A 22,532-nucleotide genomic window follows, 5' to 3' on the forward strand; every position below is an offset into this window, starting at 1 on the left:
ATATATATATATATATATAATTTTAAATGGTTATAGGATGTTATTAGCTTATCAGATTATATGACTTATTTTTGTTACTTAGGCAATATTTGGGACTGTCGATCAACGAGTGTGTTGGGTACAACTTTCCATGCCGCTTTAATATAGCCTAATATGCATAGGGGACCATAAGGATTATAAGGATTCCATCTAGTGCACAGTGCAGGAATGGTATCCCTTGTTCTTTTATTTATTAATTTATTCAACGAGAAGATAAAGCGTTTTATTATTGTTATTATTATTATTATTATTATTATTATTTTGATACAAGTAATGGGGTTTTCCCCCATCACGAGTTTCTGGTTTGTAGAAGGGAATGCGAGCCGCCTGTCGTTGGAGTGAATCCACAAACGTCTCAGCATTCACGGTGGGGAATGATGGAGTCGTGCGGGTGGTGAGAGAGCACAACCCCGGGCATAAAAACAGTCATATACCCCCCACTGTGAGAATCACACCATGAATCATTACACAAATCTTTTATGAACAATATCAGCTCTGTATTTCCTCGGTAGGACGCGTAGAAGTAGTCAAGACAGTGAGTGATTTAGTGAAGCGAATTAGTGTGTTTCGATCGGACTGTTAAGGAAAGGCCGTGAAGCGTGGATTTTACATTTGTAAAGTAGGGGTTTTTATTTATTTATTTATTTATTTGTTTGTTTTTTGAAAATCATATTTTGGTCATAGTTACATTGTCTAGAATTAGCCTATTTTGACATTGAAATGTATTTATTTATTTTTTTTAAATATGTTGTCAGATTTAGTGCAATGCAATTGGTAAAGAGATGCCTGCTACTTTGTGGCAATTATAGCTCATATATAGGCCTAACAAGTGATATGGAAACTATATATATATATATATACATATATATATATATATATATAAACAAGAAGTCAAATTTTCCTTACCTCAGCAATCCAATACTAATGTATTTAAAATAATAGTAAAAAAAAAATGAAATGGAGCATCATAGAGATAAATGTGTTAGTATTATTATTCTTAATAATACTAATAATAATACTAATACTACTACTACTACTACTACTACTAATACTAATAATAATGGGAGAACACCATGTACACTCAAATGCTTTCAATAGAGGGTGCTGTTGTTCTTTTTAGTCATGGCCCAGTTTGCTTACCACAGTTTTGTCTCAGAGGGCCACTCAAAAAGATTGAGCGCCACCGTCTGTGTTGCTCATGCTCCCCAGGGATGCAGAATTCAATCTAGCAGAGGCTCTGGCTAATGCTGTGGCACTTTGTCAGGATTAACATCTTTCTAGTCAGTGGCTTCTGTTACCTTTGGTGTCACATTACCACCTTGGAGTTGTGTGCAGGGAGAAAAAAAATGAATCCCCGGTATCTTGCTCTTGAATTGTGTTGGGTGCTGCGCTGCTCCAGTCCCACATCACTGCGAGTCGATAGAGGAAGAGACTCAGTCATTTTCAACAAATAAAGGCATTTGTCATGGTGACTGGTGAAGCCCTTTTTATTTTTTACATCAAGCCACATCCAAACAAGGCAGGGAGATCTCTGTGCTGAGTTTATTTTTCAATTAAAGAAATGAATACCTCAACTAGAACAGATTTTCAGAGCTCTTCTGATCAGTCCATATTCCGTGAGGGAGCGTTTCATTTGAGGTTTCATTAAAGCAAGTCGTTTGAAAGGCAAAGACGAAGTTACGATCAGACAAACAGTGCTTTTGAACATCATTTGGCTTTGCTGAAAAAAAGGTAAATTAATCTCCACGCCTAGGTAAATTCAGTCATGTTGATGCATGAAGAAAGTCTGATTCTGATTCTGCTGGCAGCCTCCTCGGCAGTATGGTCTCATTGTGATGGTTTCTACTCAGGCGCAGAATAATGATGATTATATCGGCACTTGGACAGGGCCAAGTTGTTTGTGCCAACTGTCTCCATTGCAGGAATCTCAGTGACCTTGGAACACATAAATACAATTTTTTGACTGGTAGCATGGTGCTATATGAGAACCCTACACTTTCTAGTGTATAAAGCACTTTCCTGGTGATTGATTAATTGCTTCATTTGATCTGATACTCAGCTTATACAACGGCCTGCATATTTAAGTGTTTTTACAAAGAGTCATGAAGAGAGTCTACAATTACCACTCTGAAATATGGTGGATGATATTTGGCAACAGGAGAATACATTGGATGCGTTTGTTTTTTTTTAAATTCTCCTCAAAGAATTATTAATAGAGTATTTGACACAGTGGAGAATTATAGCTTCATTTATACAAAGCAGCCTTCATGCTGAACGTGGTTGTACTAATCACTGCGTGGGTGCTTGGAATGCATCCATTCACCCTTATGAAGAGCAATTAGCAAAGCAGAAAATCATCCTTTTATACGCTAACTTTTAGAGCAGGGGCTGATTTTCTTTTCTTCCTTTCATTCTTTTAATGCCTTACTTTAGAAGGCGGTGCAATGAAAAAACATTACTCATCACTTATGATCTCACGGCTAATGCTATACGGAGATGTTGAGATTGTTGAAAGGATGCCTAATGAACAACACCTGAGTGGATCTTCTTAGTGATACAGAGGTATATGAGGATGTCTTTATATGAACAGCGTAAGATGATCGGCCGCAACGTGCCAGTTGCAGTTTGGTGTTTGTTGTTTTATGAGATTTGGTGTAATATGTGATCTCACATTGAAATGTTGGCAATCTGAAGCCTGCTGTTCTGAAAATGCATTGGATTATGAATGAAAACACAGGAATGCATTGTGAATTTGCTGCCAACAGTATGGCATGCTGGTTTTAGTCTTCACTGTTAATATTCTTCATTTACTCTGGCTAGCCTGGAGTGTGAAAGGCCAAGTAGATTTTGTCAAAGCAGTTTGGAAATACTTTTTTTTTCTGATGTCAAGACCACTCTTTGATCTAGCACTATATCATCATACTGTTTTTTTTTTTTTACCTTTGCCTTTGAAGACCATGATGTAACCCCCCCCCTCTTTCACTGTTGAATTCTATATTATTTTATGAATAACTATTCATAGATCATTTACACCACATATTTTAAGATGATTCAAGTGCACTGGTGTTCTCCTGCTTGCTTTTATGTTCCTCATTTAAGTGCAGCAAAATATAATGAATTTATTAAATTAAATGAAAAAAAAAGAAACAATAAAAATATACATTTTATTTTATTTGCTTATTTTTGTGGCGCTATCAAGCACAGATTTTATTTTTATTTATATTTATGGTATTACCTCAAATAAATGGCATTGGGAATTATAAGCTAGTACATTAAGGATTGACATTAACTGTGAGGTTTGAATGTGTATTTTGTTGTTTCTTTCATTGTAGATATTTATCTTAACTTATTCAGTCTTATCCTTGTTATAAAACTAGATTTTACACAATACAATTCTGTTGGCTAACATTTAAACTGGCTAATTTTGATATTTTGTTCTATAGGCCCAGTCATTAAAATACTTCTTGATTTATTTTATTTTTTTTAATTAATCCAAAATACCAAATCTTGTTGCGTTCTCACAGAGCTGACCTTTAGAAAGAAAGCACTGGTCATAAGTGATGTGTCGTAGGTGTATGGCCAGTAATAGGCCTGATTCTTCTCTCAGGCTTGCTTGGCCACAAAATAGCAGATAGCATTATCCTGAACCCATTTCCACACAGCACAATTAGACATGAGATGCGTAACCTTTTCTTCAATAATGCATCCTACGACAGAAGTGCCACCCCTCCTTTCCCTCTCAGTTTGAATTCCAGCCGTAATACCACTGATAAAACAGACGTGATGGGTCAGATACAGGAAGCACAGGAATATTGTATTCTCCACATGCAGTCCTAACACATTAGGACAACAACATGTGGTTGTGTGAATATGTTTTTCTATGCATTAGTTCATGCCGTTCCATGAATTTCTGTAAGTAAACAAGTAGCTTATTTATGAGTCCAGATACCAGCCATCTGGGTTAGTGTTGCTGAGGGTTTTCACAGGTTTGCAACTCTTCCTTTGGAGTTAGAAAGGGGTGGGAGGATGAACAGATCTGCAATGACACGCTCCATTACTCCTTCTTTGCATCTGCAATAAAGCTAATTATTGGGTTTCCCCTGTTTAAGCCCAGCGTAGCCACAGTGCACAATAACACTAATATTCAAGACACTGAATACAATAAGCATGGACTGCATTCCTCGTAGACCAATCAGAGCACACCGACACAAATGGATCACAAATACCCCCTCCTGTTCCTTCTGAAAGTGAACTAACATCTTTTAATTTACAGATCACCCATAGCCCGCAATCAAAGCGTTAAGTGCTCTGGGATCATTATCTGGTGGCATATGGTGATGAATTTGCATAATACGCTAATACTTCATCCAACTCTCTTCCTTTTATCCTTCACTGTGCTATTGGCAATGTACAATTTGGTGCAATTAAACTTTTCCCTGAGATGTACATTCATTGTTATTTTGTCTAATTAAGTCTTAAATTAAGAACACACCTTGACTCACAACCTGATTGTTGTAATTTCGCTCGACGTGTATTGGAGGGTTGTCTCTAAATGTGTGGGGTACGCTACATTATTCTGCCTTTAAATATTTATCTGCTGCTTCACCAGCCCAGAAATTACTAGAACAAAAGGAAAAAGACAGAGAATGTCAGTCATGATGACAGTGGCTAATGCTTGGTATCTGTCTCGTTGCTAGTTGTCTCTTGCAGTTCGCAAGAGCTACATGCCATCACACGGGTTTTCATAACAACATTCAAGTAGCTTTTTGTTTCCTACTTAATGGTAATGAATCTTGCTGCAGATTCACTAATATTCAAGACACTGAATACAATGAGCATGGACTGCATTCCTCGTAGACCAATCAGAGCACACCGACACAAATGGATCACAAATATCCCCTCCTGTTCCTTCTGAAAGTGAACTAACATCTTTTAATTTACAGATCACCCATAGCCCGCAATCAAAGCGTTAAGTGCTCTGGGATCATTATCTGGTGGCATATGGTGATGAATTTGCATAATACGCTAATACTTCATCCAACTCTCTTCCTTTTATCCTTCACTGTGCTATTGGCAATGTACAATTTGGTGCAATTAAACTTTTCCCTGAGATGTACATTCATTGTTATTTTGTCTAATTAAGTCTTAAATTAAGAACACACCTTGACTCACAACCTGATTGTTGTAATTTCGCTCGACGTGTATTGGAGGGTTGTCTCTAAATGTGTGGGGTACGCTACATTATTCTGCCTTTAAATATTTATCTGCTGCTTCACCAGCCCAGAAATTACTAGAACAAAAGGAAAAAGACAGAGAATGTCAGTCATGATGACAGTGGCTAATGCTTGGTATCTGTCTCGTTGCTAGTTGTCTCTTGCAGTTCGCAAGAGCTACATGCCATCACACGGGTTTTCATAACAACATTCAAGTAGCTTTTTGTTTCCTACTTAATGGTAATGAATCTTGCTGCAGATTGTTGATATGCAGAAAAAAAAAAACAGTGAAAGGGAAATCTCTTAAAATTTGCTCACTTTAAGACATGAGGCATGAAATTGGATTTTAAGTTTGCTGTAGAGAAAGAAAGACGAAGAGAGGGAGGAAAAGTGCATTGCTGTTCTCACAGTTCAATGCATCTCTCATTGCTTGCTGTCCTTTTACTCTGTTGTATTTCCTCAGAGCTGCTGCCTCACCTGTTCTCAATATTTAATGTGGTGGAGGGTCTTTTGGGCTTGTAATGAAGTGGAGGTCAAGAGCTTCCTCCAGCTTCTTTTCTCCAAACTGGCCCTGTAAATGTCAGACGGCTGTGAGAAAAGAGTCTGAACTTCCCCCTGTCTATCTGTCAGTCAGTCATCTCTTATTTCTCTTCATCACTGCCCACTCTTTTGCTCCCTCTATCTCTGCCAACCTTTGTCAGAATTCATCTCAGAGCCCTGGCCTCTACTCAGCCATAACCTGAGCTTTTTCCATGTTATATTACCACCTCATCAGCCTTTTTTTTCTGTCACTCATCTCCCCTCTACTACCGTTTTTTTCCTTATCTGATGAAAGACGGAGAAAATCCGCCAAAACAAAATGAATTTGACGTGTGATGTGTCTGGTTATGGATGGCCGCACAGGACGTTTCTTTTCAACAGAGTTTTGTTGTTGTTTTTATTTGGCCCTCAGAGGACACGGTCATTTCTTTTGGCAGAGATGGAGAAAGACGTAACTCATCACCTCCCGCACTTCAGTTTTGTGTGATTCTGGCCATTGTGGTGGCCTTGATAAAATATTAATCCCTTTTAATCCCTAAGCTGACAAAATGGTGTGTGAAGAATCAGGCTATGTTCCATTCCACTGACCATCTGATGGGCAGCCTTCTCTAAAGACCTGGCCACAATGCTAGCGTTTGGCGGGTTCACTTAGAGAAAACAAGAGGTCCAAATCTAGCAGTGCTGGGGCTTTGTCAACAGTGAATAACAAGCAGGCCAATTACAACTCACTTACCAAAAGAACAGGGGAAACGGCTTGCGAGTAACAGCAACTCCCAAACGGTGAGGAAACTAGGTTTATGGAACAGATGATGTGGAAGATAAAATAATTTGTTGAATAACCTGGTGGGCCAATATTTCAGGCGAGGGATATGGATAAAGGCTTCCAATTTTTGTGTTTATACATACTAAGTAGAATAAATTGAGCTTGCACTAGTGGGACTTTAACAAGTACGGCACTGATAACCTTCTGTAGTCCTTGGCATTCATAGCCCTGTATCCGCGATCTCCAAGGTCTCATATTAACTTTTGGATGGAAATCTGTCTCGAATGAATTATGATTCAAAAATAATCCCAGGGGTTTGTAATCAGTAATTTTGTTTATTTTAGCCAATCGCAGGGCCCCAGATCCAGGTTGTGATGTGGCCCTTTCTCTGCCAGGATCTGAGGACTTGAAAAGATATGTAAATGATATTATTTTCTCTATTATACCTCTTAGTTTTTCAGGAAATTATAATAGGACAAGATGCATGATTGATTACATGTATTTAGCTAAATTTAACTATCTGAAGAGCTCATTTCCTCAGAGGGAAATTGCATGAATCATATTTTTTAATAAAAAAAAGAAAGAAAGAAAGAAAGAAAGAAAGAAAGAAAGAAAAAGAAAGAAAGAAATGTGTATGAACTCAGTTGGATTGGAACATCTGGTGTTCTATAATGTATAAATTATTTTGACTTGATATGCTAATTAAATTTTTAGGCGAAATAGCACTCAAAAGAGTAGTGGGACAGTCCCAGCACATGTTATCAGATCCTGCTTTTCCTTCCTATTGACATTTTAAAGAGAGGGGCATTCAGTCAGTCCATCTCTCCAAATGTCATTTGTGTCATTTTCTTTTTTAACCCTGAGATCAACAAAAATAGCATGGAACGAGTGAATAATTTATTTAGTTCTGCTTCTAGTGGCTGGGTTAATGGTAAGTGGTTTGGTCACAAAGGCATACATTTGTAAATGAGGGATAAACCTTTGGGTAGACAAGGAGCGTTTTATTTGACACAGGAATTCTGTTGTTGGCTGTTTTGGTTGTCAAGTACTCTGGGAAGGCAGGATGTGTACTGGGCCTACAATGGGCCTGTTAGCTAAGCATCTCAGATGCACGGCAATGCTGTCCCGCCTCCTTTCACAGTGCCCTAATCTCTTTATCAGGCAGCCACAATGGTGGATTCAGTCTTCAGCCTTGCCGGCGAGATCTTAGAGACCAGGAGGCAGACGCTTCTAACTGACCACCGTCTAACCTCAACCAGCGTTTTGAGTTTTCACAAGTGGTCAAGGGTTATAGCTATTTTTTTTAAAACATTTACATAATGTTACTAAATCAGTTTTAGGGTTAGGGTTAGGATTTGTTCTTTTTTGTACAGAGTCACTTTTTGTATCACTTTATATGAAAATCTTAAGTAAAAATAAAATAAAAACAATTCTCAATAATTTTCAACTTTAACTTTGCTTGGTGTACAGATTCCCCTTTTGTTTTCCGCTAAATCAACTGTAGATATTACTTTTTTTCTACATGACACCATGTACAGATATGTTCAATAAAGGAAACATAATCTAAGTTTGGATAAACATAAAGAAACTGTACTGAACATTCATTTTTAGTATGCAAGAAAATTGATCCAATTCTCTGTAAATCTGCAGACAGTTTCAAAATTGTTCTAATTAATCTTTCAATTTGAACATTTAAAATGTGGCTCCAGCAAATATTAGGTTTTCATGGATTATTTTTTGCATGTTTTGTCTGTAAAATTAACCAACAAATATATCAAATGGAATTAAATATATTATACATTTCAAAGAAAAGAGAACAATATAGAAAAATAAACTAAATACAGAATGCACCAGAAAGGGAGTGTTTGTCCCTCCATCTAGCGGCATATTTTTTTTTAGTGCCTGTCAATGAGGGTTTGCATCAGTAAACTCATTCACACTCCTGGATCCAACACCCTCAGGAATCTGCCAGCGTTGCAGTGCTACCTCTGTAGCGCGGACATTATCATTCCATTTGCGGCGCTGTTTGTCTTTGATGCAACAGCTTTTCCATTGCTTATATCCTCTCTGAATCATTCTTCACTCTCGCATTAAGAAGGCATTTTAGGTTTGGCTGGATCACTGTAATGCCAAATTGCACTTAATTTCACACCTCTGTAAATTCTGTTGTGTCAGGAAGGCTCGTTTTAGAACTCTTTCTGTCACGGACAAGCTCAGTAGTAAATAGTTTGGGGCCTCAGGGACTCGTCCAGCCTGAGGTTTTAATTGTTATAATTTAATGCAGGGGTGTCCACATCCTGTTCACCCCTGTTTGTGGGGCTTTGTAGGTTACAGTAAGGCAGAAATTATTTCCAGCTCCCTGACATTGTGGGTGGCCCATGGGTGGACAGTCTTTTAAGAAAAGCAGCTGCTTCCCTTTTTAATTAGGCTGTTAAACATTAGCACTACAACTGTTGGAGGAGAAGGATGTAATGGCCTTTTCAGTGAGAACGGTAAAGGGCTGTACACTGCTTGTCACTTCCACAAGGACACAGGGCTCGTGAAGGCCAGCAAGGCGTTCATTAACATGACAGTTAGGCTGGCGTCATAAAACCGAACCGACTTGTAATGGAGAAGCCCGGACCCTGCTGAGAGACCGGGACAGTGTGGTGTATGGGGGGCCCTAAACTAAAGACCACCATCCATACAAATCAGCCCACCACTCCCACGAAGAGCAAACAAGCTATACTTCCTTCAACTGTGATGTAAAACACTGTCTTTCATTTTATACCGGAAAGACCTGTTCACATCCGCACAGTCCCTTTCTTCTTTTGCCATTTGCCCATTCACCTTTTGTATGCACCTTTTACCCCATAGCAAACCATTTTTTCTTTGATGCCCTCTCGCGTGATTGTTGACCTGACAGCTGTCTGTGTTTGAAAGGCTCTCCTTGGTAACAGTCGAGAATGTTAGTATGAAAGTGCAAAAGCACTGACTGTGCTGCCTAGAGAGTATAAAACCATTGCTTTTGAATTGCATCAAATGCTCATTCACTTGATACAAACATACATGTATGTATTAAAGTACTTTATTTCTTCATGCTTCTTCTCAAATCTGAGCTTTGAGCAGAACAGTTACTGCTGAAATTTAAGAGCCAAAGGTTTGGCTTTGCTTTCAGTGATAAACTCTGCTGTTTTATATGCGGACAGTTCAGGGTGAGCCAGTGTGCATTGTTTCTCGGAAGTGTCTTAACGCAGAATAGAGGCATGTGCGTCACCACATGCACACAAATGGGGGATTTCAAAAGCACTGCTCTGTGCCGCATTTGAAGCAGCGGAAATGGGAGATTTTGAGTGGCATGAAAGCTGACAATTCTATAACTTCTTAACTCTGCTTCTGAGGGTTATTTGGGGCACAGCATATTGTCACTGGAAGCAGTAACTCTTGGTTGCAGACCTGTTTTGTTTCCTTTGGCATGACTTTGAGGTCAAGTCAAGCATTATTTGTGTGGCGTTTGAAACAATGCGTGTGGTTTCAAAGCAAATTCACAGAAAATGTTTAGAACTGGTATTAGGATCAGTCTGAGATGATCAGAAGTATATGTGTAAATGATGAACACAGTCCAAAAGATTTTGTGATCCGATCCATTTTGAGGTGCATGGACCACGTCCCATTTGAAGTGTAAACACTAATCTGTCATGATGCGACCCAGATGGTTAACCGCTAAAATAAGGTTTTTAAAGGCTGCTGTGTTTATAATTTATTTAAAACTTATCTTAAGACATTTTTAAGGGTAGATTTTATTTGAGTTTATTCTATTATTAGTATTCCTATTATTCTTATTATGCTCTTTAAAAGTTTGAATCAGTCAGTTTTTTTTAAATTTTTGTTTTTACTTTTATTCAGCAAAGATGCATTCAATTGTAAAGACATGTATGAAGTTACAACATATTTATATTACAAATAAATGCTTTTTTTAAAGTTTCCACAAAAATATAAAGCAGCCCGACATTTCAACATTGATTTCAAAATTTGTCATCACAGCATATTAGAATGATTTCTAATCATGTGACACTGAAGACTGGAGTAATGACTCTGCCAAATTCAGCTTTGCCATCAGAGAAATAAATTGCATTGTAAAATATATTCAAACTATTATTTCACAATAACATATTTCACAATGTTACTGTTCTTACTGTATTTTTGATCAAATAAATGCAGCCTTGGACAGGTCGTAACCTTGTTGTTATTTAAGGGGGTCTGAATAATTTCCGTACCCACTGTATATATACTGTATATGTGTGTTTGTGTGTGTGTGTGTGTGTGTGTGTGTGTGTTTACTTTTTCTTACATTTTACTTATATTTTCTTCCTTGTGCAGTGTGCATAGTGCCAAACTATTCCCACTGAGCACCTATATAAGGAATTTGTAAATGCAGATGGCGAAGAAGGCAGGCAGATGTTATCATTTATCACAACCCTTCTGTATGCAAGCAAAGCAAATCCTGAGGCTAAGAACAGAGAGAGAGGGACGAAAAATAGAACAATTTCCATGCCTGTTGATGCCACGCTGACAGATATAGTCGCCTCTGAGATTAAATCAAATTCACAATGAACACATCTGATACTAACACAAAGCTCGGCGAGAGCTTCATTATTAACATTGTTATTCATTCCGTCATCCAGTTATTCCGCCTCCCATCCAGCCTGAACAGAAAACATTATTGCTTGGACGGAGGGTGCCCGGTGGGTCATTATGGGTCAGTGCAGGTGTCCCTGGAAATCCTGTTGGGTATCTATTCACACTGAGTGTGGTTAGACCCACTCGGACCATTTTCCCCTTGGTCTCCATCGTCAGTATGCAGCAAACATAGTCACTCAGTCCCTCCGTCGGAGGTGGCTTTTCAATTACTGAGCGAGGCTGCGGGGGAAAGGCGCTTGACAAAAGCCATGACATAAACCATTTATAGTGCGGCTCCATCATGGCCCCAATGCCAAACCGGGCTGGACGGTTCATTTAAAAGAGAAATTAATCACACATGGTTTCAGGCACACAATAACAGATTATGACTGGCTAGTGGCACCTCACTGAGTCCAGGGATACAATTTTAAAAAGACACTTAAATCTGTGGAGAAATGCATGGGGTTTGTGCACCCCTTGAAAGAAAATTGTATAGGCCTATGATTTTAGCTTATTTCAGAGCTGCTGGTGAACACAGTCTTTGTATTAAAATGAGGGAGAGAAGAGAATAAAACTGCATAAATGTGTATTTAGTTTTATTAAGTAACTAGCTAAAAGTAGTGATGCTACAAACTACATTTTTCATTTTTCACCTCTTTTCAAAACACTAACAAGGAACTTTTTCCACCGAGTGTAGTTTTGGAAAAAAAAAAAAAAATGTTTTCATCATATTTTATTATACCTACAGCTTTACAGGTAAATGAGCTGAGGCAATACTCAGACAAGCTCTGTCCCCTGTTGCATGTGCAGTGTTGAACTGATTCACTAGAATCATACTTCTCTTTTTCAGTTAATTTTAATGAATTTAAATCACTGATCAAATAAATGATTCATTTTAACTACTACTTTCAAATGCTGTTTTTATCACTATTTTTTAAATCTACCATCTATACTAGTTTATTAGTCTGTTTTAGTTTATTAGTTTATTTTTGTAAAATTAAGTTTCAATTTTAATGCTATCACCCTAATAAAATAGTAGTACATAATATACACTACTGTTCAAAAGTTAGATTTTAGAACGTTTTTTGAATGAAATTAATCATTTTAATCAGCAAGGATGCACTAAAACGTGTAATGTTACAAAAAGAGTTATATTTCAAATAAATGCTGTTCTTTTCTATTCATCAATGAATCCTGGAAAATAAAAATAAAATTAAATAAATCCACAAAAATATTAAGCTTGTTTTTTTTAACATAAAAATAATAAGAAATGGTTCTTGAACACCAAGAGTAGTGTATCCTCTTAAAAATCTTAAATGTTTTTAGCTACATTTTATTAATAAATTAAAGCTTTTTTTCTTAATAAAAGGGTTATCTACTTTAAATTATAACTTTGCAATTTACAGTTTCAAAGGTGCTTCCCCAATAGTGTCTTATATTTTAAGTTACACACAATGAGTGTAATATATTCTCTCATTATCACTTCTTACTGTAATATGGAAGATTACTGTCTCTACAGTTAAAGTTTGCGAGTCTAGGCTCACTTTTTTATTAAACCACTGGAATAATTCATTTTCATGAATTATTCCATATTGTAGTCTGTTTAATAATTGGGCAAATGATTGTGGAAAGTATGAGACGTGAGGAAAGAATGTCAGGGAGAGCCACTGAAAAACCAAACTGAAAATGAGAGAAGCAGCAAGAGAAAGAAAGATGGAGGGATTCTGGGCAAAATAGCCAGGAAGCCGTTGAATCCAGCATACCACAACTAATCAAGCATGATGGAGATTGTAAGCATAAAAAAACAGAAACCTTTATAATGTTGAAAATGACAGATTTAGTCATTAGCCACAGTATGGAGCACACATTGGGAGTTACATCTGCCTTTCCCCCATGAGTGAGGGGTGTGAGAGCCATTGCCTTGATGAATGAGGCTCAACTGCTGCCGATTAACGGAGCGTCCATGAGTGGGTGAGATACAGATGCCAGATTGTCCTCTAAAAATCTCCCTCTCAGCAGCCTCGGCCCGCATTCTTTTTCAGTGATTCTTTACACTTTTGTTGCCTTTTAAAGCTGCATTTATTGACAATTCAAGCTTATTGATTTCATTCTCGTTTTTTATTATCGCACTCACAGAAGGTTGTGGAGTGATCCCGTCCTCTTCAGGCTATACGAGTGGATGAATCAGACCCACATTAGGTATTCCAGGATGCGTTTAGCATTCACGAACACAGGCCAGAGCCTTTTTTAATTTGGCGGGCGACAGTGGGTGTATGTCAGCGGACCTACCTCACCTCTGGCTACTGCGCCCCAAGGTAATGGCTGTTTAAAAGGAGGCAGTGATTATAATGGAAGGTTTTTGTTTTTTTTATCCCCTCCGGAATGGCTGCAGACTGTGACTCACGTCACTTGGTATTCATTGGAGGCTGTCACAACGCATTGCAGCTCAGGGCCTACTCTTATCAAGATAACCATTCAGCTGCTCACAGCTTTTGGGCGCTGAAATAAATAGAGCAAAATAAATAAATAGCTCTGTAAATAAATAAAAAAGTGCATTCTATAGGTCACTTTCCAATGACAACAGCCAAGGAACGAAGAAAAATAGTACGTTCTTATCATAAGGAAAGGGGTGATGCCTTATCTCCGTGAGATGATGTATCTTTTATTTAGCTCCCGGCAGCCATAATGCACCATAAGCATGAAAGCTCAAGTGCTAATTAATCACAAGGTTTATATTGACTGCTAAATTGTGATCCCAAAAGTTCAGGAATTAAAAAACGTGCCAGACTACCTTCAGGCTTATCTCATTGCTAATGCTTATTTTGGCTTAAAGACAGACAGTTTTTGAAGCGTCCTTTACTTATCTCTCTGCCTATCTAAATGTTGGTTTATCTCCCATGTATGATTAGGCTCGTTGCATGGCCATCTTTTCTATTAATGATGATTTTATCAGAATGCACCTCGGCTATGCAAACACAGGACATCAGTGTTGTGCAAGCACAAAGCCCATTTAATAGCAATTTACAATTTTCACAGCTTGTTCTTCAGCTCTCTTCATTTCTAAAGATTTCTGAAAATAGATTACTACAATCAAATATGCTGCTGCACAAATCCTATTAGAAAGCACTAGAGTGGAGAAAATCATTTGCAGTTTGATGTGAAGAACTATAGACAAATAATAAAAACCTAATCATTTACAAAATTAGGGTCAGATAGTTGGAACTGCAATAATTCGATGAGCATACCGGGAGAAACATTGCTTTTTTTATCAGATATGCACAATAGCAAATCGGACACCGGTCCCGCAGAGGCTAAATGCATGTTGAAAGCATATTGAATTTCCCTCAATTGTGAGTTTTCGCACTGGTAATACGATGCACTAGGAGCCTCTTCTTCAACATAAATGGCAGTCAAGGAGGAAAAGTGGAGTGATTTAATTTGGCCTTGAGTCAGGTGTTCGCCAGCAGTGGAGGGTCAGTGACCTTTTTCAAGGGAAATAAAGGACAGTCATTCTGAAGCACATTTCATAATCTGTGAAATACATATTCAAGAGCTTATCCATAAACATCACCCTCGAGAGAGAAGTGGTGCCAGGAATATCAGCGTTCCATTGACTCATGCTTTCCTTAAGCTTCTGCGGCTCTCCCCTTTTACATATATTACCAATGCAATCACAGTTTTTTTTTTTTTTTTGACCTCTTGTTTTTGAAGTCACACACACTGACACACACACGTACATAAAAATCCTGATTCACTTGTTTGTGCCAGGCATGTTTCTGTAATCTCCTCCTCACCGAGAGGAAAATGTCGGGTGATTTTGATGCTGGTTGTGATGATGCTTCGAGTTGGAAGCATCAGGGACAAAGTCATTACTTGGACTGCACCCTCACTTGACGTTCCTCTTTGGAGGGAAAAAATGGCCTGGAAAAGAAATGGAAAAAATTTCAGAATAGAAGACTAGCTGTGAAAAGAGGATATAGCCATTTAACAGCCACTCATTTCATGCCACTGTTGTCTCCCATACATGAAGCAGAAAAGCACAGTTGCTAGAATGCAGCTTGACTTTGAAAATGCCTTCTTAGCAACAGTTCACTGAATATGTATAGTTAGAGGTGGATAGAGGCAAGTCACACAGTTAGACAAGGTGACCTCACTTTTCTCTCTGCTATTGAAACTCTGAAGTTTTCATCTCTGAGATGTTAATAAAACAATGTCCTTTGATTGCTAAATTAATTGTGTCCATTTTCCCCACAGGAAAGTAGAGGAAAGCAAATTTTCTTTCTCCTCTCTCTCTTACATTCACATAAACAGCCTATCAGAAGCACTGGTCGTGTTTGCGTCTAGGAAGCTTTTGACTGTTCTTCGTGTCTGTAGGAGATTGGATGGCAGTTATTGGTTTTTGTGCTGCCCGTGTTGGGCGCCGTTCATGGTGTTTGAGGATGCTTATTTATGCAGTTTGTTCCCCCTGTCTGGTTTGAAGTGCTGGAAATCAGGCCCAGATGGTGTTGTTAGGATGCTAGAACTATAGATGAGTGTTCTGTCTCTTGACAAATCCTATAAAGTTGTTTTTTATAGTGACGCTTTGGTTGTATTTTGATTTGTATATTCTCTTACGCTGCCATACAAGATGTCCACTCATTGTGTTTTGGTCCCAGGGACATTTCTGGTCATTGCTATTCAGAACAGACAGTTTTTCAAACGGTTGTTATTGGACAGCGATAATAAATTATGAAACAAAGTATGCAATATTCACAAAGACATAGAATTCAAAGGGAAAAGGTGGAGGGAGAGTAACATTAGGCCCATCTCAAATTTATTCACTATTTCCTCATAGTTCCTGAAAACACAGAGCTTTGAAAATGTAATTTAGTTTTGTCTAACATCTCACAGTAGTGTCTGACAGGATGCTCCGTCATGTGTGGCAAAGATGAAGACTGTGGCATCGGCTCCACACAGCTGTGACCTGCATATTTACCCCATAAACAAGTCTAATCTGTCCACCCGTGCTCCATGTTTGCCCAAACCAATTTCATCCTTTGCCCTGATTCGCTGAGGTTGGACTGTACCACACAAGATATATTACATAAAAAATGCAGCATATTCATGCAATACACAACAGAGCCGTCAGATGCACTCACGCCGTCTATGCTTAGTTAAAGAGATACCTCTATTTGAAATGTGTACCTCAGTTACTTTTTGGCAAGTCTTCATGTTTATGTGAAGGAGCGCTGGATAATTTTTTTTAAGCAGACGGCTGATCGGAGGTCCTACTCACTGTAATTATGAGGATAACTTGCTCTGCCAGGCTTCACGGCTAGGCTGTTAATTACCCTTCTCATGCCTTAAGATTTGCAGTCTTGCAGCTGGGGAACAGCAAAACTCAATGGGCTGTGATTGGATATATATGTGCTGGCAGATTTATTTCTACTTGCATTTGCAAGTCTAGACAAACGTCTGTATCAGAGCTTTAGAGATATCCAAATGTGACTTTTTTTTTTTTTTTTTTAATCGAGTTTAGCATTGACTAATAAAAACAACATTTCCTTTCAGCTCTACACATGGTCACGTGGAGAGATTTAAAAACACAATAATAGCATAATGGTCCGTTCTGGAGGTTTTCAAAGTTTGGAATCACAAGTCGGTGCAAGTGTATCCAGGAAATATTGAAAAATGTATACAAAAATGTGCTTTCAGAAAAGACTGGTCAGAAATCACAAAGAGATCAGTTTCAATTATTTTATTCTATTGACAGCTGTAATCTTCTGTACAATGTACAACATCACATAAAGTATTTTTTCCACATACTATTTGACACATACTGTATTTATAATAGTATTTTATTGCATAAGTGGGTCTTTGTACACATCCATATATGGCTGCTTTTAGACTATATTTCAAGAAGGGGGTCCCTCGCCAGAGGATCATAAATGGGGGGTTTGTAGCATCAACATGCTTGAAAACCCCTAGTCTAGTCTACAACCAATTAGCTGAAAGGTATTCTTTTTCTTTAATTAGCATGCTGACAGTCTTCTTGTAAAAGTTTAAGTCCTAAAATGTATCCCCTCACTACTACAGCCGTACACATTCAGACAGCATGCCGATTTTAAAAAAAAGTCCAACATCTAAAAACACATTCTGTTTCAATCTGCTGCGCTCCATCTAGCTAAAAGAAATGCATTCCTTTGGGGTCAAGTGAACGTGAAACCAGCCTAATTATTTAGTTGATTAGTCATCTAGTCACCAGGCAACCCACCAACAAGTCAATTTGGAAAATAAGTAGATTTGCACATGTGATTTTTCAGACAGAGCGTCTGCTTACAGTATAGTTAGGCCAGTCATATTTCTTGACAGTTGCTGATATGTTTGTTAATTCAAACTCCCATGTGCCCTTCCTCCAATACTCCCTGCTGAGAGACCATTTCTCATGTTCTCTCATTACTGTACAGAATCATTGATATTCAGAGAGTTCAGAGAAGTCACTGTGAGTCTGCCTTCTAGTTCCCAAAGTTGATTTGATGTTAGTGTAGCACTAAATGAAATTCAATATGTCACCAGAAGTCATTTGTGGCCCAGAGCATATGGCATTTAATAGTTTAACCTTTCTTCATCTTCAACCACTGTTCTAGCATGTAGAGACGTGTAAGGATGAAGGCTATAGTGAGTTTCTCTCAGTGCTTTCCCTTCTATAATTGGCTGAAAGACTGAGGGTTTCTTCAGTTTGTCATAACAAGCACTTAGTGTGTGATGTATTTGTCAGAAAGGTTTTCCAGAACAAACTCAGCTGCAGTAAGTAGTAGCACCTGATTGTGCAGCTCTATGAGAGAGTTTTTTTTTTTTTTCATAAATAAAAACATGCCTGTGATATTGACGTTGCTTCTGACATGTTTTGTGACTCTTTCAAAGTAAAATGTCCAATGAGTGGCACTAAAAGAGTGTTCAATTTTATCCAAAACCGATGAAAATGAATTTGTCAATGTTTTATTACATGTGTTGATCGGAAATAAATATCCAAAGTGCACTGCTCTACCAGTTGAGCTGCCGAACAAGTTTACTACATTAAAAAAGTCATACATATGAAGCTGGTGATGCAAACATCAAAATTCTTATTATCATGCACTATAGTAAAAGTTTTTTGAGGTCATAACATTGGATTGTTCAAGTAACATAACATAAAATAAGTCTTTATTAATCAGTAATCTGCCTCTGCAATTATAGTATTGGTGTTTTACTGTCTGTCACTAGTGTTCATTTCAGCTGGAAACAGAATTGCATGAATAGGTAACAAGTGAAAGGGGAAACCTAAACAAGAGACCTTAGTAATATGATCCTAAATTGCACATATTTAGCAACCTGGCCCACACTACAGTGATTCCCCTGGTCCTGTTCGGCACAGCACTTACGTATATACGACTTTCTCTTTTATAGGCTTGAAGTCAAACCCGTCCATTTAACTATAGTAAATTATTTTTCTGCATGAGTTGCCAGGATAGAATTGTAAAAAAAATAAAAATAACAATCACAGCATGACCTTTGTGAATCAAACAGCCACTGTGGAACCCTCACAAAAAAAGGTTTGCCAAAAGGATTCACACACATGCAGACTGTGGAATTCATGTGAGAACTGCTGCCATTATGTGACTGACATTTTCCTCGATGCGCTCTCACTCTCACTCTCAAATTGTGGTGTTCTTTTCATAGACTGGATTTTTATAAATTACATTTTGAGAGAGTGACGATGACTAATCTAACTTGAGAATAAGCAAGGAAGAATTTCTTGTTTTGGCTCGTTTGAGGAATGCTTTTGTATGTGATATTGCATTTGGTTTATTTTGTGTTTTTTTATTTATTTGCTGATTTAAATGCTAGGATATGAATTTCAAGTGGTCTGTAACAAAAAAATAATAATTATGCATAACAATGTATTGTCAGACATTTGATGTCAGCATGGCCTACATTTTGGTTCAGTTTCCCCCATGCATCTTGTAGGGTGTAGTTGTTGATTGAATTATTTTGACTGATTGATGTGTGATGCATGTAAATGTCAGGTGGTTAAAGAATGCACATCGTCAAACCAGCGTTCTGAAAATGACTCCTGTGGGTAAGCATGCGTTCCCCTCCCATTATTTTCTTACATCAAGATGTGACAGTTCTCATCACAGTTGAGATATGCACTCTCACAAAGCAACTTGCATTAATGAGCACTGACTTCTAGTTGTTTTAGCAACCTTGCATTTTTATGAAACTCTTTTGCTAGAGCATGAACTAGAAATAACGCATGGTGTGATTTTGATCTTGGCTTGTAGCCTGGCTTTGCCATATGTCATGATTGTCAGCAGCCACTTATCCTGTCCCGTCTACAACGCGAGAAAAAAGGAAAGAGCAGAGATACCCGATTTAAGCGAATGCCCTGGACGTTGGATGCTAATGTCAACATTTGCAGCAGTTAGCCCCCCTCTGAGCCTTAACCCCTGACCCCGGCCCCAGTGTAGGATAAATCAGTACGCTGGTGACATTTATGGAGGAGCACGTCTCTTCATGTGCAGATCATAATGATTCTGTTGTCTTTAACCATTGACCGAAAGATCAGGTATTAGCTTGACACACATGCTAGGCATCGAAACAAAACACTTAGCCTTCTGGGTTTTCAAACAGATTATAAATTTAATTCTAGCCATGCAGGTTGAACAACTAGATGTTTTGTCTTGTTGCCATGGTAGAAGACAGATTTTCTCCCAACTAGTTTGCAGTTTATTTACAGTTTTATATAAATAGATAAGCAGCCTCCCATCCATCCAATTTTCCCCCCTAGAAGGATTCTCCTGGATTCTTGATGTGCCACGGGTGTTTTCAGACCCACTGGAACTATTGATTGTAAGCAAGAGGTTTGATTAAACTGAGATACAAAAATGACAAATCAAAAGTAGTGCTTCAGTTCAAAGGCATTGCTGATATTTGTGCCTCTCTGATCAAATTTGTATACTCAAATATGAAACATACCAGTTAGTCTACAAACAGCAGATGCTCTGGCAGAATATAGTCTATAATGGTAACTTCAGAATTCAAGTTTTTGACAAGTGGTTCAAGGATTGCACTTAAAAAAACGACTCAGTATTATACAGGTAATGAAAAATAGGGCAGTTTCTGAATAACAGTAGGCACAATAAAAAAATTAAATAATATTAATAACAAAAACGGAATATACTACATGTACTCAATAAATAAAGAAAAAAATGCAAGGCCCATATAAATAAATAAAGTAGAACTCCCTTGTCTGGGATTATAGTGATTCATAAATCCCAGAGGAATCAAACTTAGAGACACAAAACAAATGCAAACCCCAGAGGATTAACAATCTCATTTTCCAACTTGCTAGAATAAAGAGAGGATTGCCCTGCTTCCTTTGATATCTGCTAAATTACTCTCTTCTTATTCTTTTTTCTGCTGCACAGTCAGTGTGATGGTGTGCACTGGGGCCTGGGAGCTCCGGTCAGAATCAACCAGGCAGACGAGCCGCCTTTTGTGCTGCTCTTGAAATGGTGGATTGTGTCAACTGCCGTTGAAAGCCCCGTGAGGCACATGCACGTGTGTGTCTGGATATGTGTGAAAAGGTCATTGTGTAAAGGTGAAAAAGCACTGGGTAAGATTTACAGGCAGTAATGCTCAATTCAGTGAAGGGTCGGCTGGGGAAGATACTCCTCAACAGAAGAGACCTGATGATAAGGCGATGTCCTCTGCCTTGCAGCGATTTATAGGTTATTCTGCTAGGTACAACATGATGTGTGTCATGAATTATCATTTGATGTGGATTTGATATTGTTGTGACTGTGTTAGGACTGCTTATGGTATTGAAGAATAGTGATAATATCACTCACCAGTCTTTTCAAAGCTTTTAAATTACATCAGAGTAGTTTATTTGTTACTACAGCTACTTTATTGACATTTCTCTAGAATAATTAAGTGGAGCTGGTGAAGATCTAATTGTCACTTTCAATGCACAAACTGTCACTGTGTTAAAATGCAGTGTTGCATTATCCATTAAAATAATTACGTATTGCTGAAACAGCTGGATACAATTTTGTGCTACTTACCATTATGGCCAACAAAGGTTGCTGGAGCAGAGATCAAGGTCCCCTAATGCAAAACTCCTGTGAATTGCTTGCTATGGAATTTCTGTTAAAATATACAGTCATACAGCTGTTACAAACATATATTTCTTATAGTTTAGCATGCACACGTGAATATATGTACATGGGTGACTTCTAAAATTAAATTTTTTCTGGCTCCTATAATAATTTTAAAGAACGAAAATAGCTTTAATAGATTTTTGATGTTTATTTATGTATTTACTAATTATAAGGCTTGTCTCGTATGCAGGATTTTAAACTACAGGTGCATCTCAATAAATTAGAATGTCGTGGAAAAGTTCATTTATTTCAGTAATTCAACTCAAATTGTGAAACTCGTGTATTAAATAAATTCAATGCACACAGACTGAAGTAGTTTAAGTCTTTGGTTCTCTTATTTAAAACTACTTTGCACCTTTAATTAAGAACCTTTAAGAAGTAATATTTTCATTTTAGGTGGTATTTATGTGTCCAGTTTATATACAAATCTAAATATATCCCTGTCCCTAATATTGCTGTCATTACCTTTGAGATTTTCCGAAAATAATGAGAAGTGGCAGAAAAGCACATCTCTGCCAGGGCAGCAGTCACAGTTTAAAGATCTAATTAATTTTCTAATTAATATTAAGATTTCTACATAATTAAATGAGAATATGTTTATTAGTCATTACTAAACCAGTCAGTTGAGCATTTTTACTTTTAGAAACAGTTAATTTATTTTTACTTTTAAGTTCAAAGTTATTAAACCCCTAGCTAGCTGTGTTAGCCAGAGTCCAATGTGTAAATAACTTTTTCCAAAAAAATAAAATAAAATAAAAAACCTACCATTACCAGATCTTTACGGTATACATTTTTCAACACATATGACATTTTAAAGATTTTTGTAGATTACTCAAAAGTCTCCCTGAAGAATCAGCCACATATAGACTCCCCAAAAATTTTAAACTGTCATGTCATCTTCCGTAAAGGAAGTTATGGTGGTACTTAAATAAGTGCCTTGACATGGGTGATGGGTAACTTCCTGAATAGTAGCCCTGGCAGAGAAGATTTTTCTAAATTGATTTTGGAATATGACTCATTTACTTGAAGCTGTGTTTCAGATGTATGAGGAAGATATAATTTAATTATTTATATATATATATATATATATATATATACAGTGGGTACGGAAAGTATTCAGACCCCCTTAAATTT

General features: G+C 37.6%; 1 protein-coding gene across 2 annotated transcripts in view; it reads left to right on the plus strand.

Annotated features, from left to right (window-relative positions):
• The window catches only part of cdh11 (cadherin 11, type 2, OB-cadherin (osteoblast)), a 61,629-nt gene that overhangs the window by 966 nt on the left and 38,131 nt on the right, over positions 1 to 22,532 (plus strand). The gene's annotated exons all lie outside the window — the stretch shown is intronic.

Source organism: Sinocyclocheilus rhinocerous, unplaced genomic scaffold (assembly GCF_001515625.1).
Source record: "Sinocyclocheilus rhinocerous isolate Xijiao unplaced genomic scaffold, SAMN03320098_v1.1 scaffold660, whole genome shotgun sequence".
Lineage (NCBI taxonomy): Eukaryota > Metazoa > Chordata > Actinopteri > Cypriniformes > Cyprinidae > Sinocyclocheilus > Sinocyclocheilus rhinocerous.